Source organism: Danio rerio, chromosome 1 (assembly GCF_049306965.1).
Source record: "Danio rerio strain Tuebingen ecotype United States chromosome 1, GRCz12tu, whole genome shotgun sequence".
Classification (NCBI taxonomy): Eukaryota; Metazoa; Chordata; class Actinopteri; order Cypriniformes; family Danionidae; genus Danio; species Danio rerio.
In genome coordinates this window covers 45,053,012-45,074,181 of record NC_133176.1, presented here as the reverse complement: position 1 = coordinate 45,074,181, position 21,170 = coordinate 45,053,012, and the positions used below count along the sequence as shown (strand labels likewise).

Sequence of the window (21,170 nt, the reverse complement as noted above, 5' to 3'; positions counted from 1 at the left end):
CATGAAGAACTTTAATTTTCTGGACATTTTAAAAAATATATATTTTTAAATTGTTAGGAAAGGGAGTGCATAGATACCTGCAGAGGTGATAATTAAATTATTTTCTGACATGTATTGATAAAAAAAAAAGTGGCAGTAAATACAAAAAAAAGTTTTGTTTTTTTTTTTGTTTGTTTTTTGTGGCACTGATGGTTCCATTTTAATTTCCGTAGAAACATTTCCTTCCACAATATTTATTTATAATGGAACAAGGTTTTACATTCCTTTGGGAACAAAAAAGGTTTTTCCATGGCATCCCTGCAAATTTTACCATCAGGAACCTTTTTTTTTTTTAGAAGTGCATTTAATTTAATTTCAAATATCAGACATTTTAAGTAGGATATTAGAAGTATATCTAACAAATAAAAGCAGATAAAAGAATAAATAATAACAGGGCAAGGTTCTAAATATACCAGTTACTTGTTAAAAGCTTTTTAAAAAAATGAACCCATGTAGTAGCATAAAATTTCTTTATAGGTAAAAAGTCCTAATGGGTATACATTTGGTAAAAAATAGGGTTAATTATAATGGTAAATAATACTTTCTCTGCACACAGCACACTGGGTGTATTGCACTGCTATTCTTAGGCATTGGTGTTATGGCTGAGCTGACAGCGGCGTCTGTCCTTCCGTCCCGTCTCTCTTTGGGTGTGTCTGTTATAGCATAGCTCATATCCTCCTCTCTGAATCAGAGGAAGGAAGCCTGCAGTGACGGTGATGGACTCAAACAATTCATCTCCATCCTCATCTCAGGTCTTTCCTCAGATCCGGAGAGGAGTTACCTTAGGAGTGAGTTCAAAGACTCTCTGCACATCAGGAATCTGGTAAGGGTTTGATCAGAGTTTTCATAAGCATTGTTTTGTGGTTTAATATTAGAGATCATGTCTAGATTGTATATATAAAGCTTTTGGTTCAGTAAAACTGTTTTGTTTTTTTAGTTGAATTATATTAACTTGATTTCAACTTGATAAAGGTTTTTTTTTTTTAATGTGGAATTTCTTTGTAAGATCAAGTCAAACTTTTACCATTTTGTCATATTTGGTATAAAAATATAGTTTACAGTATGAATACATTAGTTTTACTCTTGTCCCAGACACATCATTTCTTAATTTTAGATGTTAAATTAAAAAAAATTCTGAATTTATAAAAATCATAAACTAAAAAAAGTTCAGAATTTCATATAAAAATCAGTCATTTAAATGATATAATTTTTACAGGAAAATATTTTATATAAACAAACAAATTGTGTTTCTTCACATAAATTGTTGTGTTGGCAAAAATTATCAGTATTAATATATTTTTTCCATCAGCACACATTTCAGCCAATCAGAATCAAATCAAGAACTTCAACTGTACACTGTAAACACTATATTCCATGGTCAGTTAAAGTCAGAATTATTAGCCCCCTTGAATTATTAGCCCCCCTGTTTATTTTTTCCCCAATTTCTGGTTAACGTAGAGCAGATTTTTTCAACACATTTCTAAGCATAATAGTTTTAATAACTCATTTCTAATAACTGATTTATTTTATCTTTTCCATGATGACAGTCAATAATATTTGACTAGATATTTTTCAAGACACTTCTATATAGCTTAAAGTGACATTTAAAGACTTAACAATGTAATTAGGTCAACTAGGCAGGATAGGGTAATTAGGCAAGTAATTGTATAACAATAGTTTGCTCTGTAGGCCATCGAAAAAAAAATGCTTAAAGAGGCTAATAATTTTGACCTTAAAATGGTTTTTAAAATTGTTACTTTCTCGAGAAAAAATAAATAAAATAAAAATAAAAATATATAATATATATATATATATATATATATATATATATATATATATATATATATATATATATATATATATATATATATATATATATATATATATATATTAACAGACATACTGTGAAAGTTTCCTTGTTCTGTTAAACATCATTTGGGAAATATTTAAATAAGAAAAAAAAAAAAATTCAAAGGGGGGCTAATAATTCTGACTTCAACTGTATATATAGTCATATTTATACTTATACTTTTTTCTATTTTTTTTGCTGATTAACTGATAAAAAGATGTTACTAATTGTTACCTTTTTAAAACTGTCTAAAATGTACCATTGTACTTTGTACATTGCGTACCCTTTATAATTACCCAATGTACACGGGCACACCTTTTGCAAAGGTACGCACCATGACAGCCATTGTACCTTAAGGCTCCTGTGTACTTCAAATTATGTTTTTTTTTATTTTTAAAAAAAAAAAAAATTTTATCGTTTGAGGGCAATACGTAGTTAAACAAATTTTTGGTAGACTGTTTATGAACACTCCAACACCCCCACACTGCAGTAGGTGGAGTTGTCACGCTTGCCTGTATAATAAATAATTTATTATTACAGAATGTTATTAAAGGCTATAAATAACTGAATTGTGGCAAAAAAATGTCCAGTGTTTTGTAGATGAGAGACAATATCAAAATATCGAAGTAGTTTCATGGCACCTTATTAGGGTCTGCTACAGTAAAATATTCATTTATTCATTGTTTCGGCTTAGTCCCTTGTTAATCAGGGGTTGCCACAGCGGAATGAACCGCCAACCTATCCAGCACATTTTACGCAGAAGATTCCCTCTCAGCTGCAACCCATCACTAGGAAACACCCATACACTTATTCATACACATCCACAACAGACAATTTAGCTTACCCAATTCACCTATAGTGCATGTCTTTAGACTGTGGTGGAAACCACAGAGCACCCAGAGGAAACCCACAAAAACATAGGGAGAACATGCAAACTCCACACAGAAATGCCAACTGACCTAGCTGAGGCTCGAACCAGCGGCCTTCTTGCTGTGAGGCGACAACGATACCCACTGTGCCACCACGTTGCCCTAAGATACTGTGCAGTTTATCATCATTTTATTAGCAATGAGAATGATCTTCAAAATGGCAACATGACAGTTGACAGCACAAATCAGTAGTGCTGTAACAGTAGATGAGATTCCCTTCCAGATTTCTCACAGCAACAGAACAGGCATCAGAAAACACTTTCACACCATCGACAGGTCACTCTCTCCAGATAAACCACTGATACTAAACATATACTCATGTGTATCAGTGAATAATCATCTGAAACAGCAACATAAGTGCTTCAAAAAAGCTATTGTTATCCTTCATCAAAAACAGCAAAAGAAAATGAAAAGGGTAACGCAGACGTGCTGCATGATTATTAGCGTCAGAGCTAACAGGTTCACGCTGTTCTCACCCCATGCCTCTAAATCATGCTGTAAAATGATACTGTAAACAGTCCATCAGCTGGGTTAGTCAGCATACATTCACCCCAGACATTCAGAACTCGGCTGAGAGACGAAGATCATGTTCAAAACAAACACTCAGACAAACTAGACCGCATTGAGACGTTTACATTTAAATCACTGAAAATTTTAAATATTAAAATACTATGACTACAGGTAAGCTTTGTGGATATTAAAGCATTTCAAAATAGGGTAAAACCTTTATAATATTTTAAAAGTGCCATAGCATGCATTGATATAATATGTTAGATTGTTCTCTGATATCTACATAGAAGGCATGTAACTTGGGTAGGTGCAAAGATTCTCCAGAAATGGTTTCATGAGCCCACAACCTTAGACTTTACTTCCTTCAAACGATACTCTACAGTAGAAGTAGACAGAGAGTTGTATTTAAAGTTAAAAATGAAGGCATAATTTAATATAAAACACATGAAGGCATTTCTTCTATCTTTTTTCACTGGACTAGTCTGCAGTAGTGAAAACAGGAGACTCATTAGAAACAGATGGCCAACCAAAAAGTAACTCAAAGAGAGTCACTCCTTGGTTATACTAAGAGTGGCCAAAACAAAATGCAAACATTCCTAACATGCGAGTCCCAACTCACACTCAACACAAGTAAATTACTATGGCATAAATACAGCACTACAACACACAAAAGAGAGAAATCGACTTGGAAAGTCACTTACCAGTTTAATAATGATTTGATTAGCTATAGTCAGAAATTACGCTGTGGTTCTAAGGGCTTATTATGCGGACTCTGCCGCCAATGCACTGGCTCTCAAAAATGATAACTATTTAAAATAGGCACTTATCCTTATAAATAAACTGCATAGTTGCAACCTAAAAAATTGCATTCTCGACTAAAAAGGCTCAAAAGTACATTAAATTGTCCAACAGCTGCAGTATTTGTCAAACTGTTGAGTGCTTGTTGCTGTATGTGGGTGGAGGAATACACAAGGGTGAAGAGACTGGACGAGTGCTGTAATATGCAGAATATCGGAAAGCTATCAGTCAACCAGATTCTAGAATCAGACAGAACTGCTGTATAAACACTCATATTAAGCAGTTCAAACGTGTCTGTTGCCTCATTACAAACATACATGGAATGATTCCCAATATGCATGTTCAACTAGCAAAAACTACTTTTGGGGGTTAAATTTGAAATCTTTATATCCTATATTTTGTTGTCTGTAGTGCTGTGAACACAAAGAGACTCTCTGTGAGTATCATCTATTAAGTATAATACAAACTTAGGCCTTGTTTATACTGCCAGTTAAATGTGACCAAGACATTTTGCTCGTACACTGCAAAAAAATGCACGGTTCCACACAATTTATTCCTGTCATCCCAACACAAATCGATTAAGTTAATTTAAAACTTTTAACAAAGTTATGTGGATTGAACATAAAAAAAATAAGTTGTCCCAATGAAATCTCAAGAATTGTGTTGTTTCAGCTCATTTTAAATAAGTTTGAACAAGAAAAAACAAATATTGTTTTGAGTGTATGTGACACAGATCGGATCTGTTCTATGACCGTGTAAACATGAAAAAACGCATGCATTTGGATATTCAGATCGGTTTCAGGCCTCCTTTATATGTGGAAATAAATCAGATATAAATCGTATATGTGACAATGCGACTATCATGTAAACAGGCAGATCAGATTGAGAGGGGTTTCGATTTGTACGTCATTAAAATTGCGACAATGTGGTACTTCTCCTGGTTTAATGATGTAGAGGAAAGAGTGTGTGTGGAGAAGCTGACGCGGTAACCAACAACAACAACAGAGAAAACATGGAGGAGGAAAGTCGTCAGTCGCCACAATTTGCTCCCAGATGAATGGTGAAAAACACCATATGTAAACCATAGGCGTAAGCTGTGATGACAGCCCTTTCCCTCCTCCTTCGCCTTAAAATCATTTTAAAGTGGAACGAATTTCACATATTTCGCAGAGCTAAAAGCAAGACAATTTCTTCCATCGTGGCTAGTGTGACGCTGATGCTAGAACCCGCCTTTCCGCATGTGCGACGTCATAAATTGTATGGTAAGTGTAAACACATGAATCGGATATAGGTGACAAATAAAAGAACGTGTAAACTGACATGCAAAATAAATAAATAAATAAAAATCTGATAGACGCAACAAATTGGAATTGCGCAGCAAGACCTGACAGTGTAAAAAGGACCTTAGATAAACTTTAAAATAAGGCAAGAAATATAATAATTGTAGGAAACATGGCCAGTCAAACACTGCCTGATGGGGTGCATATTAATCATCCTGTTTGAATCATCAGAGTCAGAGCTTTGTTCTGATTGGTCTGTTTTTTCACAGTATTATACTTTCCCAGGATTTACATGAGAACAAGGAAATGGTGTTTAAGGCTCAGCAGTTATTTCCATGTGTTCAACTGCTTAGTGCACATTCAAGCATTTTCCCACCCAATTTAACTTTATTTTGAACAATAAAGGTTAGTGGGGTTGATTTCTATCCAAAAACATAGACATTAAATGGAAAGTTCAACCAAAACTGAAAATTTTGTCATCATTTGATTACTCTCAGGTTTGTTACAACTGCTAAGCATTAAACCTTTTTTTTTTATAAAAATAGGAAACCAAACAATTGTTGATGTCCATTGGCTTTCATAGCATTCAAAATTACGGTACTATGGACGTTAAAGGGGATCCGAAACTGTTTGGTAACCATAATTATTAATTCTAATGTCAATATTTTTTTAGAGAGCCTTCAAGGAAGAGAGAGTTTTTTTCAAACATGAATGAATAAATGATGACAAAAGTTGAATGACAGATGACAGAAGTTCCCTGTAATGTGCGAAGAACTCACAGCCTAAGTCAGAATTATTAGCCCCCCTGTTTATTTTTTCACCAATTTCTGTTTAATGGTGAGAAGATTTTTTTTTCAACACATTTCTAAACACAATAGTTTTAATAACTCATCTCTAATAAGTGATTTAGTTTATCTTTGCCGTGATGACAGTAAATTATATTTTACTAGATCTTTTTCAGTGACATTTAAAGGCTTTAGGGTAGGGTAATCAGACAACTTATTGTATAACGATGGTTTGTTCTGTAGACTATCGAACCAAATATAGCAAATATAGCTTAAAGTAGGCTAATAATTTTGACCTTAAAATGTTTTTTTTTTAATTAAAAATGCTTTTATTCTAGCTGAAATAAAACAAATAAGACTTTCTCCAGAAGAAATAATATTATCAGACATACTGTGTAAATTTCCTTGCTCTGTTAAACAGCATTTGGGAAATATTTAAAAAAGAAAAAAAGAATTCAAAGGGGGGCTAATAATTCTGATATCAACTGTAGACAATCTGAACAAAAAAGATGATTTAGTGGATTCACGTAATTTTGGTAAAACTTTTGTTCTGGGAGATTTCACACATTAAAAACAAGTTTAATGCTTTATGAATAGACTTTTCTGTTTTTTAAAAAAGACTAAAAGTACATTGGCCAAATATCATTGGCTTCAATACGATTTCCAGAGCTTTAAAAGAGAAAGGACAGCCTCTCCATCCCTAAAATACAGAGTTTTGATGTATCCACATAAAATACAAATAATTTTATTCAGCTTGCTGAGTTTGTTAAATGTCAATCTAACCGTACCAGTTCAGATTTGTCTGCTGGACCTCCTACACTGAACCAGACAAGGACCTGCTGTTCATCTGAGTCATGCCAGTTATGAATACCAGTGTGTGTTTGGTTTTGGTGTAGCTGGTGTCATATCAGTGTATATTAGCCACACTCACCCAGAACTAATGACTTTGCATTGCCGTTCATATTTTCTAGCAGACCTGTCTGTCACACAGCAGATGGTTCGGCAGCTGTGCGCCTCACAGATAACTGCTGTTATTATCCAGCCCGCCAAGATCTCCAAACCATGTCAGATGACAGAGGAAAATGCACCACATATGTGCAGGTTATGATTCGTGACTAATATTTACTAAAATCTCAAATTTCTAAAAAATAATGTAAAGAAAAGTTTAAAGAACATTAGATTTATGCTAAAAGATTTGGTATTGTATATTGTAAGATACTATAGCCCATTTGCCTCCCAACTAGGCTGAAGGCAAATTCATTTACAATGATAATAATATACTAATAATATCTATTGTAGGTCTTTAAGTTGATCTAAATATAAGAAGAGTAAAGTCTACACCACCACAATAACAACAACAGCCCAGTGTAATGATTTAGAACAGGGGTGCCCAAACTTTTTCGTAAAAAGGTCCAAAAACCAAATATCATTGAGAGCCATGGACCGAAGGTAAAAATACTTTATTACATTGCCATGTGTAATTTCCTAATTTATTGGAAAAGATTCATTGAAATCATATTAATTAATGCAGTATAACATGATAACCAATTGCAATAAACCATAAACAATCACATTTAACACAGTGGAGTTCACTAGTCAAGCAGAATCTGCCTTTCCCTTGATTTGTCCTCTATCCATCAGGTGACAGTATGTACATTTAAACTAAATCTGATTAATTTACACCAAAATCAAAACAATTAATTTCAGTTAGCTTTCAACAATAAATCAAAGAAATAAAAAGTTACATTAGATTTGAAATGACAATCTCTAAACCATTCCTATCATTCTTCCGTTCTTCTCAGATAGGATGGTGGGACATATCAAAGGTTACCATGGGCCAAGTTTGGGAAGATCAGATTTAGAATCACTTTCAAGACCATTTTCTCCATTTTGAGCATAACAAAAATTATTCAGAATCTATTTTCCTTTAAAGGGTTAAAGACTTGTATCAATTCACTAAGCAAAGGAGGAGAGTCAAAGCTAACAATGGCCAAATGGGAAGTAAAGGATGACAGAACTTTCATAAAGTCAAGTATTCAATTTACTGGGCACTCACTTTATGAGCGTCGCGCTGTCCCCAATAGACCGCACTATTTGTCTCTCTCCATTACATTTAAACCTGTTTAAACACTATTTTAAAGTGTTATGAATCATTTTAACTCTGTTATTTTATTTCTTATACTTGTTGTTTCATTTTTTTTCTTGTTTTGTGTACAAAACTTTGATATGCCATTGTGTGTGAAATGAGCTATATAAACAAACTTGCCTTGCCTTGCCTTAAACTAACTTGGTTTTCCGGGGTAGTGATAAAAAAAACAGCTTATCAGTAACACCTGGATAACATGTTCTACCAAATCAGTGTTTACTTATACCACTCTACATGGATGTATAATATCGAGAGCCTTACTGTTCTCCAAACAAAAAGAAAAAAAAGAAAGACAAAACACCCAAAAAACGTCCATCTCATGGGTCTTCAAGTTAAAGCAATTTCATGATTGCTAACTCTGAGCCATTAAATTTTTACATATAAATCATTTTCTGTTGATTGAAATCATCATTTTAACATACTGCATATACATATGGATTATTGCATTATAAAAAAAAAAGCTTTTGTATTTTTTTCTGCTTTCAAAATCAGGTTTGCCTGAATTTCACTCACTTGCCATTTCATTCACCAGAAAGGTTGGCAAAACTGTGTGTAAGTAAGGTATCCATTTTTTTTAGACTGAATCACACTGAATCATTCAGAGAGATATTGTGTGCAGTACACAGTAAAACATCTGCTTCATAACCCACAAAAAGAGCACAGAATTTAAATCTATTTTTAAATAAAATCAGTTGAAACCTCCAGATGCATCCTGTCGTTTGCAGGACGGAGCACTGTTACAATGACTTTAAACAGCTCTGGGAAGTGTCACCTTTAAATTGCAACAGTAGTTTTATAAAGGTGCATTTCAAACTAGCTCATTTTATCAAACAGTTAAAAATGTAAATAAAAATAATTGCTGAGTGCCCCGCTATTCTTCCTTTAATTGTGGTCATGTTTTTTAATCAAAAGCATGCAATTTGCACATCATGCTTTGATTGCATATAAAATTGGTATGATTGCTAAAATGTTTATATTCCAATATAGGGAGGTTTGTTTGAAATCAAGCTAATTTAAATATTAGTCAAAATGAAGACTGCTGATCTAGACAAATTAAAGAAAGGTTATTGTTAAGGGGAAAAAACAACAACAACATACATAGCCATGTGTGAAAGAAATCAAGAAACCACTAAAATTGGACCTGCCTGTCAAAGGGAAGTAGACCAGAAAAATCTTCAAAAGCTAGACGTCATGTCAAGACACTAAGCACTCAAAAACAACTGAGAAACAAGATAATTGAAAACCATTGACGACAGACGGAAAAAAGGAAAAAACACGAAACAATGGAGAACCTTGCCATGAGTGGCCACTGCCAGCTGACAGAAATTACCCCAAGAGTGCAGCGACAACTCATCCAAGAGGTCACAAGAGACCCCACAACAACATCCCAAGAACTGCAGACCTCTCTTGCCTCAGTTAAGTGTCCATGACTTCACTATAAGAGAGAGACTGGGCAAAAAAAAAAAAAAAAAAAAGGTTTGCACGGCACATTCCAAGATGAAAACCACTGCTTAGGAAGAAAAGAGCATAAAGACTTGTCTTAGTTTTGCCAGAAAACAACCTGATGATCCCCAAGATTTTTGGGAAAACTGCCAAGACAAAAGTTGAACTGTTTGGTGTAAAAGTAACACTGCATTTCAGAAACAGTAAAATGTGGAAGTGGGATAGTCTGGGGCTGTTAAGCTGCTTCGAGACCTGAAAGTCTTGCTGTGATAGATGGAATCATGAATTCTGCTGTTTTCCAAAATATCCTGAAGCAGAATGTCTGGCCATCTGCAAGTGATCTCAAGCTGAAGTGAACTTGGGTTTTGCAGCAGGACAATGATCAATATCACCAGCAAGTTCACTTCTGAATGAAGAAAAAACAAGAACAAGACTCTGGAGTGGCCTACTCAAAGTCCTGACCTGAATCCAATTGAGATGCTGTGGTATGATTTTAAAAAGAGGAGCTCCATGCCTGAAATGTGGCTGAATTACAACAAATATGCAAATATTAGTTGGCCTAAATTCCTCCATAGTGCTGCAACAGATTCTTTGCAAGTTATTGAAAACATTTAATTGCAGTTGTTACTGCTAAGGGTGGCCCAACCGGTTATAAGGTTTCGGGGGCAAATGCTTTTTCACACAGAGCTATGTAGTTTTGGATTTTGTTTATTCTTAATAATCAAAACCTTAATTTCAAAACTGCATGATGCATTTATTTTAGCAACCTTTGATTATGTTTTTTGTTTATTTGTTAAACTAGTTTGATGATATGAAGAAGTGTGATAAACATGCTAAAAATAAGAAATCAGTATAGACTAAAACACTTTTTAATCCCATTAAGCACTGCTAACTGACCTGACTATAATGCAGTTTACAGCACATGCATGTGAATGCAGATCTCTTTGTCCTGTAGAGAGAGATTGACATCAGTAAAAAAAAAAAAAAGTCAAAGAGCTCAGTGTTCGCATCTCTTCATTAGCAAAAGAGGCCATGAGGATGTGTTATGCAACTGTTCTCTAGCTGTAAGTAATGCCACAGGCTTGACTGTGAAATGTCTGGAGTGAAGTGTCCTCTAACGGCCAGCAAACAACAACTAATTTGAGGGACATTAAAAAGCCATCCTCTGTTAAATATCTCTGGTTTTGTGATGTGAAAAAGACTGTTTTGCACCTGTTGGACCACATTGATTAGTTTCTCATTCACATCTAATTTCAGTAGCTAATTGCACTTTAAAAGCAGGAGAATGCACTGTTAATACAAACAAACGGCAACATATATACAGCTTTAGAAAAGAAATCAATTAGAGAAACACTGCAAGTATTAAAACAGCAACTGTTTGGTATTCTAAGAAAAATATTCTTTTCCTGTAAATACGGTACATGCAGTGTAGTGAGCATCCTTGACTCAACTCGTTCAGTTCTAAATATATTGAAGACAATTACTGCCTTGTGTAGGAACATCTGAATAATCTCTGCTTTTGTTGCACTGAAACCATGGAAACTTCATATATCTTCTCTAGGGCTTGAAAAGGAAGATCAGTGATTCACTTGATGGATCATAGCGATCAGCACAGCTCCAAATGAGGGGGAAATGGCGAAGAAGAATGTGTATAATTTCTAGAGCTGTCTAGACACTGCTATTACAGGTAAAACATTAGTTATACTTACCATTTCAATGTGGTCATGTCATTGGCCCATGAACATTTGCTGCTAGTTATCAAAATAATTCACAACTGCAACAAGAGGCAATTAACTTAATGTTAGAACAGCTGCCCTTACAATATTAATCAATATTTAGTACTTTCTGGACTCTCGGAAGCTATAGAAAATAAAAAACATGAAAAACAGACCCTTGTTTTTGTTTACATCTCTAAAAATGGTCTATAGGCTACCAGGAAATCTCAACCAGTGGGCCCTGAGATAGCTTAAAATATAGCTATGTTAAATGATCAAAGTAATGCACTTTCTCCTGTACTCTGATTGGTTACTTCAAACTTGGTGCAACAACATCATCACATCTGCGAACTAGTACAGTTAAGTCTGTTCATTCACAAACCATGTGTAGAGTGAATGTAAAAGTCTCTGTACAAACGCACACCTTATACAGGAGAATCTAGTGAGGCTCAATTGTGCTTTCCTGCCACAGAATAAACTTACATATGAGCTTCAGATGTGCTCTGGCAGAGCTGTTCACTGTTCCTGTCAGCGATCTCTCAATAATATCTAGCTGCAAACTCAACTGCCATTAGATCGACATTTTTCAACAGATTGGGTGTTTCTGTATTTTTGAATAGTAGATATTATTTAATAGTAGGTATTCAGTCAGTCCAGTTTGAAGCAGAAACTGATCTTTTGCAATCTCCCTGTTGATCATATGTAGTTTTAGTTTTATGTACAATTAAATTTAAATAAAAAAATATTTTAATACAAGTTCTGATAGGGCGAGGCAGTGGTGCAGTAGGTAGTGCTGTTGCCTCACAGCAAGAAGGTTGCTGGGTTGCTGGTTCGAACCTCGGCTCAGTTGGTGTTTCTGTGTGGAGTTTGCATGTTCTCCCTGCCTTCCCGTGGGTTTTCTCCGGTTTCCCCCACAGTCCAAAGACATGCGGTACAGGTGAATTGGGTAGGCTAAATTGTCCGTAGTGTATGAGTGTGTGTGAATGTGTGTGTGGATGTTTCCCAGAAATGGGTTGCGGCTGGAAGGGCATCCGCTACGTAAAAACTTACTGGATAAGTTTGCGGTTCATTCCACTGTGGCGACCCCGGATTAATAAAGGGACTAAGCCGACAAGAAAATGAATGAATGAAAGTTCTGATAATTGAAAATAATGGAAGGCACAACAAATGTATCATGTAATATATTATTTGTTAATAAAAAAGGTTTTAATTAGCATTTCATACAAACATTTTAGAGAAAATGTCGAACAAGTGGGCCTTCAAAAGTTGATCAGAGAAAGAAATGGGCCCCGAAGTGAAAAGGGTTGAGAACCCCTGGTCTATACAACCTGTACAAAATACGAGGCCATAACGCCATAAGTGTATTTTGCTGCCACCTAGAGGACACATGGTCGTAGAAGATTCAGGAGCACGTTTATTTTATGGAAACCATGTTCTTGACATCTATTTAGCTATTCACACATACCTTAATCTATTAGAAAAAAAACACTTAAAACTATCCGTTTCTCAAAAAAAAAATGTTGTTGCATAAAATAAATAATATTTATCATAGGCTATATAATAATAAGGTGCCATGTTTTCAGATGTGTTCATATTCAATCGTAAATAACACAATGCAATATTCTTTAACTGAGCAAGCTGGGTTAATTAGGCAAATCCATCGACAAAAGTGGTTTGTTCTGTAGCCAATTGAAAATGAAATGCGGAACAGGGCATTATAAATGGCGCAATGTTTTCAGATGTGTTGATGTTCATTCTTAACACAGTGCAAGTTCTTCAGAGATTATTTAATCAATATTTGGTGGAATATCCCTGGTCTGATTAAAATAAATACATTATTTGAGATATTTCTGGAAAAAACTCTCTAAATGACAATATTTTTATTTAAAATTTGCAACAAATGTGATCAGACCTTTAAAGGGTACCTATTTTACCTCTTTTACAAGATGCAAGAAAAGACTTTGGTGTCTCCAGAATATGTCTGTAAAGTTTCAGCGCAAAATACTGAGCAGATAATTTATCCAGAATCTGCCCATTTTGGTTTCTGAGTTCAGTGCAGTTGCTTTTCTCTGCCCACCACTCCCATGTGCATCTGCTGCTCATGCATAATGTCAGATAAACAGCCGTCAGTGATAGAGACAGACACAGGTGAAGCTAAAAGAAGGTTAAAAAATACTAAGTACTTTTTTTATGTATTTGTGGTGGAGTTTATTCAAGCCTTTCTGAAATGATGAGTCTCACACAAATGGCGTTTGCAGTACACAAATACTGAAACACGTGTGTTTACTGACACCACGCGGCTGTTGTGAATATAGCATTTACCTAATATATGGCTATTTTACTCATTTTATTACAAGCATGCACGGTTTTAAACATATTTTAAACTTATAAAATTAATTATTGAGGTGCAACTGATCACAAATAGTTGTAACTAATGTTTTAATCCCAGCTTATTTGCAATAAAAAAGTTCTGTGGACATGTGTATACATGTTATTATGGAGACATGGCACCCGTCAATTAATATGGTGGGCAAGGAAAACCACACTCATACGTCACGTTGCGGTGGGCCTCAAAATCACTGGGATTTGGATCCTATTTTAACATCAGTAAATAAAAATACATAAAAAAAATCACTCCAATATAACAGTGGACACACTATACCTACACACATTTTCATCACAGGTGCCTTTTAAAGACTAAAAACAAATATTAACATTTAACTTAACTAAATCCAGTGAAATATTCGCTATCTTTACCTTGCAGTGCTGCTGCTCCACAGGGATGTGTGTTTGAATCCCTTATTGATCTCCAACAGATTGCCAACAATTTCCCTATCACTAATCTTCTAACAACATCCAGTTACAGGATCTTTGTATCTCTCTTTGACAAATTGGATTCGATGTTCAGCCTCAAGCTACATGACTGAGCTCCTCTTCTTCCGTGACCTCTGCTGGGTCTTGGTTAAAGGGTAGTTGTTGCCTTCAGGTGAGTAGTAAATAACATTCCCAAAAACTATTAGAACAGCTGATGCTCCAGCCACACAGCAACAAACAAAACTCTTCAATGCCTAAAGGATGTTTCTTATAACAACTTGTCTTTAGAGAATGATAGAACAAACACAACGTGCTTAGACATAATTAAATTAGACATTAAATGATGCTAGTTATTTCCTCACAGAACTTCTGCATCTTTCGGTCAACATTTTGGGCAGTTCTTTTTATTTTTAAAGTTTATTTTAATTGAAAGATGAATTAAATTCTAATAATTTTTTTTTTAATTTTCATTAACACCATTACATTAACACGCTCTATATTATTTTTTATTTTATTATACATGCTATTTTATTACTTTCGTTGTCTTGAATACTGCTCTACTCATTTGTAAATCACCTTGGATAAAAGCATATGCTTATTGAACAAAATGTGGATATTTTAGCACATTCGAGGGTTTCATTGAAAGAAATATGTATTTAATTAAAAAATTTTTATTCCATATGTTTGCTCAAAACTGAATTGACTGATTGCACTGAAACTTTCCAACAGTAAATCCATGAGTAAATTCCAAAAAGATTACACTAAAGAGTGAAGTAATTATGCTGTCAAATCTGCTGAATACACACATACAGTATATACATGCATGCATACATAATGTACGAATTATACATTGATCAGCAGGGTGCACTTTTTCGGTAATGTTACTGTTGTTACAAGCTTCGGTCATTTATGTATTTTTTAAAATAAAAAATAAATAAATAAATAAAACCTATTTAAGTTTTCAGTGTTTTGAGAGATATTTAGTGTATTCTGACCTATAGTATCCTCTGATTAACTATTTCAAGTTCAACTATACAAACTATGATTCTAATGTTACTTTACTATAGTCTTGTCAACACTTAAAATGTCTATCAGTGCTCTAAATCTGCTGGTTTCAGACAGGTAAATGCATTTTTTATGCATTCACAATGGTATAACCCATTATAGGGGTGGTCAAATGTATATTTATAACCTGTATCATTTTAATTATTAACCTTATTATTATAAAGTGAACTACTCAGCATTAAAAGGTTGATCACTCCTTTCACCCCCGTCCCCTCCCATACTTCATGTTTTGACATCCTTCAGGGGGGAAAAAAAACATTAAATGGGGGGCCAATTCACTATTCACTATTATTCAATAATAATTTGTCTTTGCTATGAAGAGTACACATTTAATTAGTTATTTTTTATTTAAACATTGTTAATTAATTAAGCAAATCACTGGACTGGTTTGTTCTGTAGCTAATAGGAATAAAAATGCTGAAGGGGGCTTATAAAATTATATTATATTTCTTCTAAAACTGCGTTTATTCCGGCCAAACTAAAATGCATACAATTTTTTTTCCAGAAGAAAAAAATATTTTAGAGCACACTGAAAATTTCCTTGATTTGTTAAACAACTTTAGAAAATAAAAACAAAAAACGAAGATGAAAAAAGAACCAATAAAATGTATTTATTTATTTTTTTTAGAAAACAATTGTAGCCCCGGGGACCATAAAATATATTTTGGAAAATAATAATAATAATATTTAAAAAGTTTAAATGGGGGGGATGTAATTCAAGCAATTCAAGTTCAAGTGTAACATCCCGTGCAAACACTAGAGGGCGAAATAAACCTACACAAAAGTAAGCAATCCGTTTGATGTACGTGTATTTGAGCTAAAACGAGCCTTTGAGGTTTATGGCGCTTTTGTAGTGGCGATTGAGACAGAATATTGATTCTTTGACTGGAATCTCCATTCTATTCTTATAGTCATGCACTACTGACCTTCTTTTGTGGGGCAAACTAGGGCAAAGAAAGTCGCAGCCAAGTGCTTGGATACGGTCTCATTTGAATCACTTTGTGAAATTAACAGGTATGTGCACATGAGAAAATGACTTTGTGAAATTAATCTCTGCCAATTGAATTAAGATGTTAATGAACTGCACGGAAAAGGACATCTAGCCTACTTGTTTTGCTACGGAGCAGATTCAAAACATGCAAACCTCAATGCAAAGAGAAACCCAACAATCCCCCCACATTTACATAAGATTCAAAGCCACTATTAAAAACAAGCATAAAACAAAATTTAGCTTTGCATGTTAAATGGACACAGATAAACACCTAACTGATATTTTAAGGCAGTGTGTCTCAACCACGTTCCTGGAGGACCACCAGCACTGCATGTTTTAGATGTCTCCTTTGTCTGTTACACCCATTACAGGTCTTTCAGTCTCTGCTAATGGACTGATGATCTGAATCAGTTATGTTTGGTTAAGGTGCCATGGAAAATGTGCAAAGAAAGTGGTCCTCCAGGAACATGGTTGAGAAACACTGTTTTACAGCACGTTTAGGCATCATAGAAGAATGCTTTGGACATTAGGATCACGTTAAAGCATGTGTCAAACTCAGTTCCAGGAGAGCTGCAGCTCTGCACAGATTAGTCCTAACCCTAATTAAACACACCTGATCCAACTAATGAGTCCTTCTGGCATGTTTGAGACCTACAGGCGCTTGTGTTGAGGGAGGGCTGGAGCTAAGCTGTGCAGACAAACAAATATATATTGGCTGATAGCTGTGTGATATTCTGCAATAACAGCACTAATACAGCCTCTTCACCCTTGTGTATTACTCGACAAGCAGAAGAATAAGCTCACTACAGTTTGACAAATATTGCATCTGTTGGACAACATAATGTGCTTTTGAGGCTTTTTAGGCAAGAACATAGTTGTTTACATTGCAACTATGCAGTTTATTTATAAGGAAAGTGCCTATTATAAAGCCTTTAGAGATACAGCGCATCAGCATCCATGTGATATTGCTCATATATATGGAGCAGTTCGATATAGCTGCAGGTTGAGTGCCTTAAAGTGTCCCACCAATGATAATATACACCCATATCGCACTGCTACAAGTGATATTGCATTTATATAACTGTTCGATGGCATCAAACATATTTGAGAACCAGACAGAACTGATAAAGTCATTATTTTGTTTTATGTGTGCACAAAAAATATTACTGTGGCTTGATAATATTCAGATATAACCATTAAAGGTGCAGGGTTTGTTTTGAGGATGTTTTTTGTTACCTTTTAAGACTTTAGATGAGGCGGTAACCTGGCAGTCAGTTTATGGAGGATGAGGAAGCTCTCAGATTTCACCTACAATACTTTGTATTCTGAGGATAAACAAATTAATACCAGAATTGTCTTTTTTGGGTGAACTCTTTAAATGTGTACTTAGAAAAACATTCAAACTTTGGGACAGTGATAAATAAGTAAGTAAAACAGCAAATATAAAGTCAGTGAGATGTTTCTTAACTGTCACTCTAGAGGTCTAGATACAATGTATAGTCTAATACTCCATTCTACTTCATCGGTTTGTACCAGGGATAACACTTCCTGTCTCCATGCACGCTTTATACTCCACATGTCAGTTGATTCAGTGCCAGTCTAGTGCCCGGTGTGTTGGCCTCAATAGGGCTTTGTAAGCACTGCCATCCTGGTCTCTCGACCCGCCCCCAGGCAGCTATTCATGGGTTCCCATGATTCCGCCTAGTTGGCTCTGATACAATACGTGTCTGTCAGTGGCACCTCATTGGCATGCACTGGCACACGCTCACAGGCTGTGTCTCAACCAAGTGTGCCCACTCACTTACTGTGCTTTCCAGAGACGTTGAATCCAAAATGGACAACGATTTGAACTTTCAAAACTGCTCTAAATAAAGTCAATTCGATTTAAATTTTTTTTTTTTTTACAAATTTATTTAATTCTTTATTCATTGATTTAATAATTATTTTATTTATTCATTTAATTATTAATTTCATGAATCATTTTACTTAATATTTTAATTCTTTAATTATTCATGTAATTAATCATGTTTTATTTAATCATTTATTTATTTATTTAATTAATCATGTTTTATTTATTCATTTAATTATTTATTTAATTAATCATTTATTTAATCATTTAATTATTCAGTTAATTAATCATTTATTTAATTATTTAATTGATAATTTATTTAATTATTTATTCATTTATTTAATTATTTAATCATTTAATAGTTCAATTCATTTATTTAATCATTTATTTTGTATTTAATCATTTATTTAATAATTGAAAGCATTTATTTAATCATCTATTTATTTTTTCTTTTATTTATTTATTTAATCATTAATTTATTTCATAATTTATTAAATCATTTATTTAATCAGCACGTCATGGTGGCGCAGTGGGTAGCACGATTGCCTGACAACAAGAAGGTTGCTTGTTCGAGGCCCGGCTGGGTCAGTTGGCATTTCTGTGTGGCGTTTGCATGTTCTCCCAGTGTTCAATGGGTATTTATTTATTAATTCCATTTATTTAACTCTCTATTTAATAGCTTATTTAATAATTTATTCAATCATTTAGGCATTTATTTAATTACATTTTTTAAATCATTTATTTATTTTTTGATCATTTATTCATTTAATTAATTTAATCATTTATTTATTTAATCATTCATTTTATCATTAAATCAATTATTTAATCATCTATTTATTTTCTTAATCATTTATTCAATCATCTAATTATTGATTCAATTATGTATTGATTTATTCAATAATCAATTTATTCAACATGCATTTATTTAATCATTTAATTATTTAATTATTAATGTATTCATTCAATCATTTATTTAATGAACTATTTAATAATTTATTTAATCATATGTTTATTTAATCATTTTATCTATTTATTTATTTAATCATTTATTTATTTAATAAAAGTAATCGTTCATTTATTCAATCATCTATTTAGTTATTATTATTATCATTATTATTATTATTACACATTTTCTAAAACGTTTACAATATAACATTTAACAACCATATAGAAAAAGCAGTATGGAAAATGTATATAATAAGTGGTTTTCAGAGATGAATTCAAAGCATGTTTATACACATGTAACCAAGTTATGACATGCATATAATATAACATGACTTCAACTAACCCTTTAGTAGGGCTTTTTTATTACATTGATATTTTTATATTATATTACTAATAATTTCCCAACCGTTTATGCATTACAGGACACATCTGATATCAAACTGTCATATATATTACTATACTGAACAACTAAGAGCATCCTCGTGTGGTATATTTCTAAATTACTTATGCCAAATAGAGACACTGTTATATGTAACCATGTCATGTATGTTTTATGATATATTTTATTTATCTCCAGACGGTTTATGCATCATAGAATACATCATATCCCACGTTAAATTACATGCTAATTTACATGTTAAATTACATGTTAAATTACAAATAAACTTATCCATTCATTCACCAAACACGAACAGCACCCTACAGTGAATAATAGTGCATGAACAAACACTTACAGTGTATAAATATCACATGATATTAAATAACATTATATACACACACTTATCATTCATTCTCCAAACTACAAAGAGCATCCTATAGTGATAGTTATATTACATTACGTTATGCTTTCGATTCTATTATATGGTTGCAGGCATATTATATTGTTAATCATATTATTAAATAAAATTATATGAACACTTATCCATTCATTCTTTAAACTAAAAAGAGCAACAGTGATATGGTTGTATAACTTGTGTTGTAATATACTTCCTATTATATTCTTTAATAGCCAGTAATTAAAATATATTTATATATATATATATATATATATATATATATATATATATATATATATATATATATATATATATATATATATATATATATATATATTTAATAGCCCAAAAATAATAATAATAATAAAAAACATCACCTCCCCCCTACAGCATCCGCATCTCTCCCAATACCCCCCAACCCTCCCTCCCTCTCTGTATGTGATGAAGGGGGAGGGACCAGCTCGTGTCGTGTCGTGGGCTACGTGCACAAACCACATCCACCACCAAAATCCTCAATCGACCACCACATGCAGTCGTATATGAGGAGCACACACAAACTTCACTCTAGTCTCAAGACGCCCGTGGATCGCTTTTACTTTCTGTTTGCGTGCAGCGGTGAACTCCCAGCTCGCGATGCCTCTGTTTATGTAGGCTTGTGTTGATATGTTAATAACGCGCTCGGATTTATGCTGATTAAAAGACGTGACTGATTTATTTATGGTCGCTCCTTAGAATAAAGTAGAGGTTTTGCATCGCGGAGGCGCTGAATTTGAGCCTTTTCCCATCAGTTTTGGGGTTTGTGATCGAGCAGGAGGGAGGAGTGGCGGAGAAACGGCTGGTGAGTCCATAATACTACACCTCCACATGACACCATAAATAAATACAGATATGTGCTGGATCATAAACAGACATTCATCCTTGGCTGTGTTTTATTCTTGAAGTGCACCGATTAAAGCTCAAAACTTAAATTAAACCTTACATGGCATGAACTGAGGTCCTGTAACGTTATAGATTCCGTTATCGGTGTGCGAATTGTGAACGAGTCACTTGAGTCGAATCTTTATTATGGTTCACTCGATCAGTTTCGTTAAACCGGTCTGTTCAAATCTTAGCAAATCCTGGGGAATCGGTCCTTGTGGTATTTAACCAAAAATAGCGGACTTATTTATTTAATTGTGAACTGAGTACTTTATTAATAGAGCGAAAGCTATGGAATTTACTTTAAAAAAATTTAAA

At 33.8% G+C, this 21,170-nt stretch overlaps 1 protein-coding gene across 6 annotated transcripts in view; it reads left to right on the top strand.

Annotated features, from left to right (window-relative positions):
- The first annotated feature begins 625 nt into the window (after positions 1 to 625).
- Positions 626 to 21,170, top strand: part of rnf24 (ring finger protein 24) — a 70,082-nt gene continuing 49,537 nt past the window's right edge. The window contains exons 1-3 of one of the 6 annotated variants that reach the window (XM_073943578.1): positions 710 to 862; positions 11,341 to 11,466; positions 14,355 to 14,480. The gene's annotated coding sequence lies outside the window, so the exon portion shown is untranslated. 6 annotated transcript variants of the gene reach the window in all.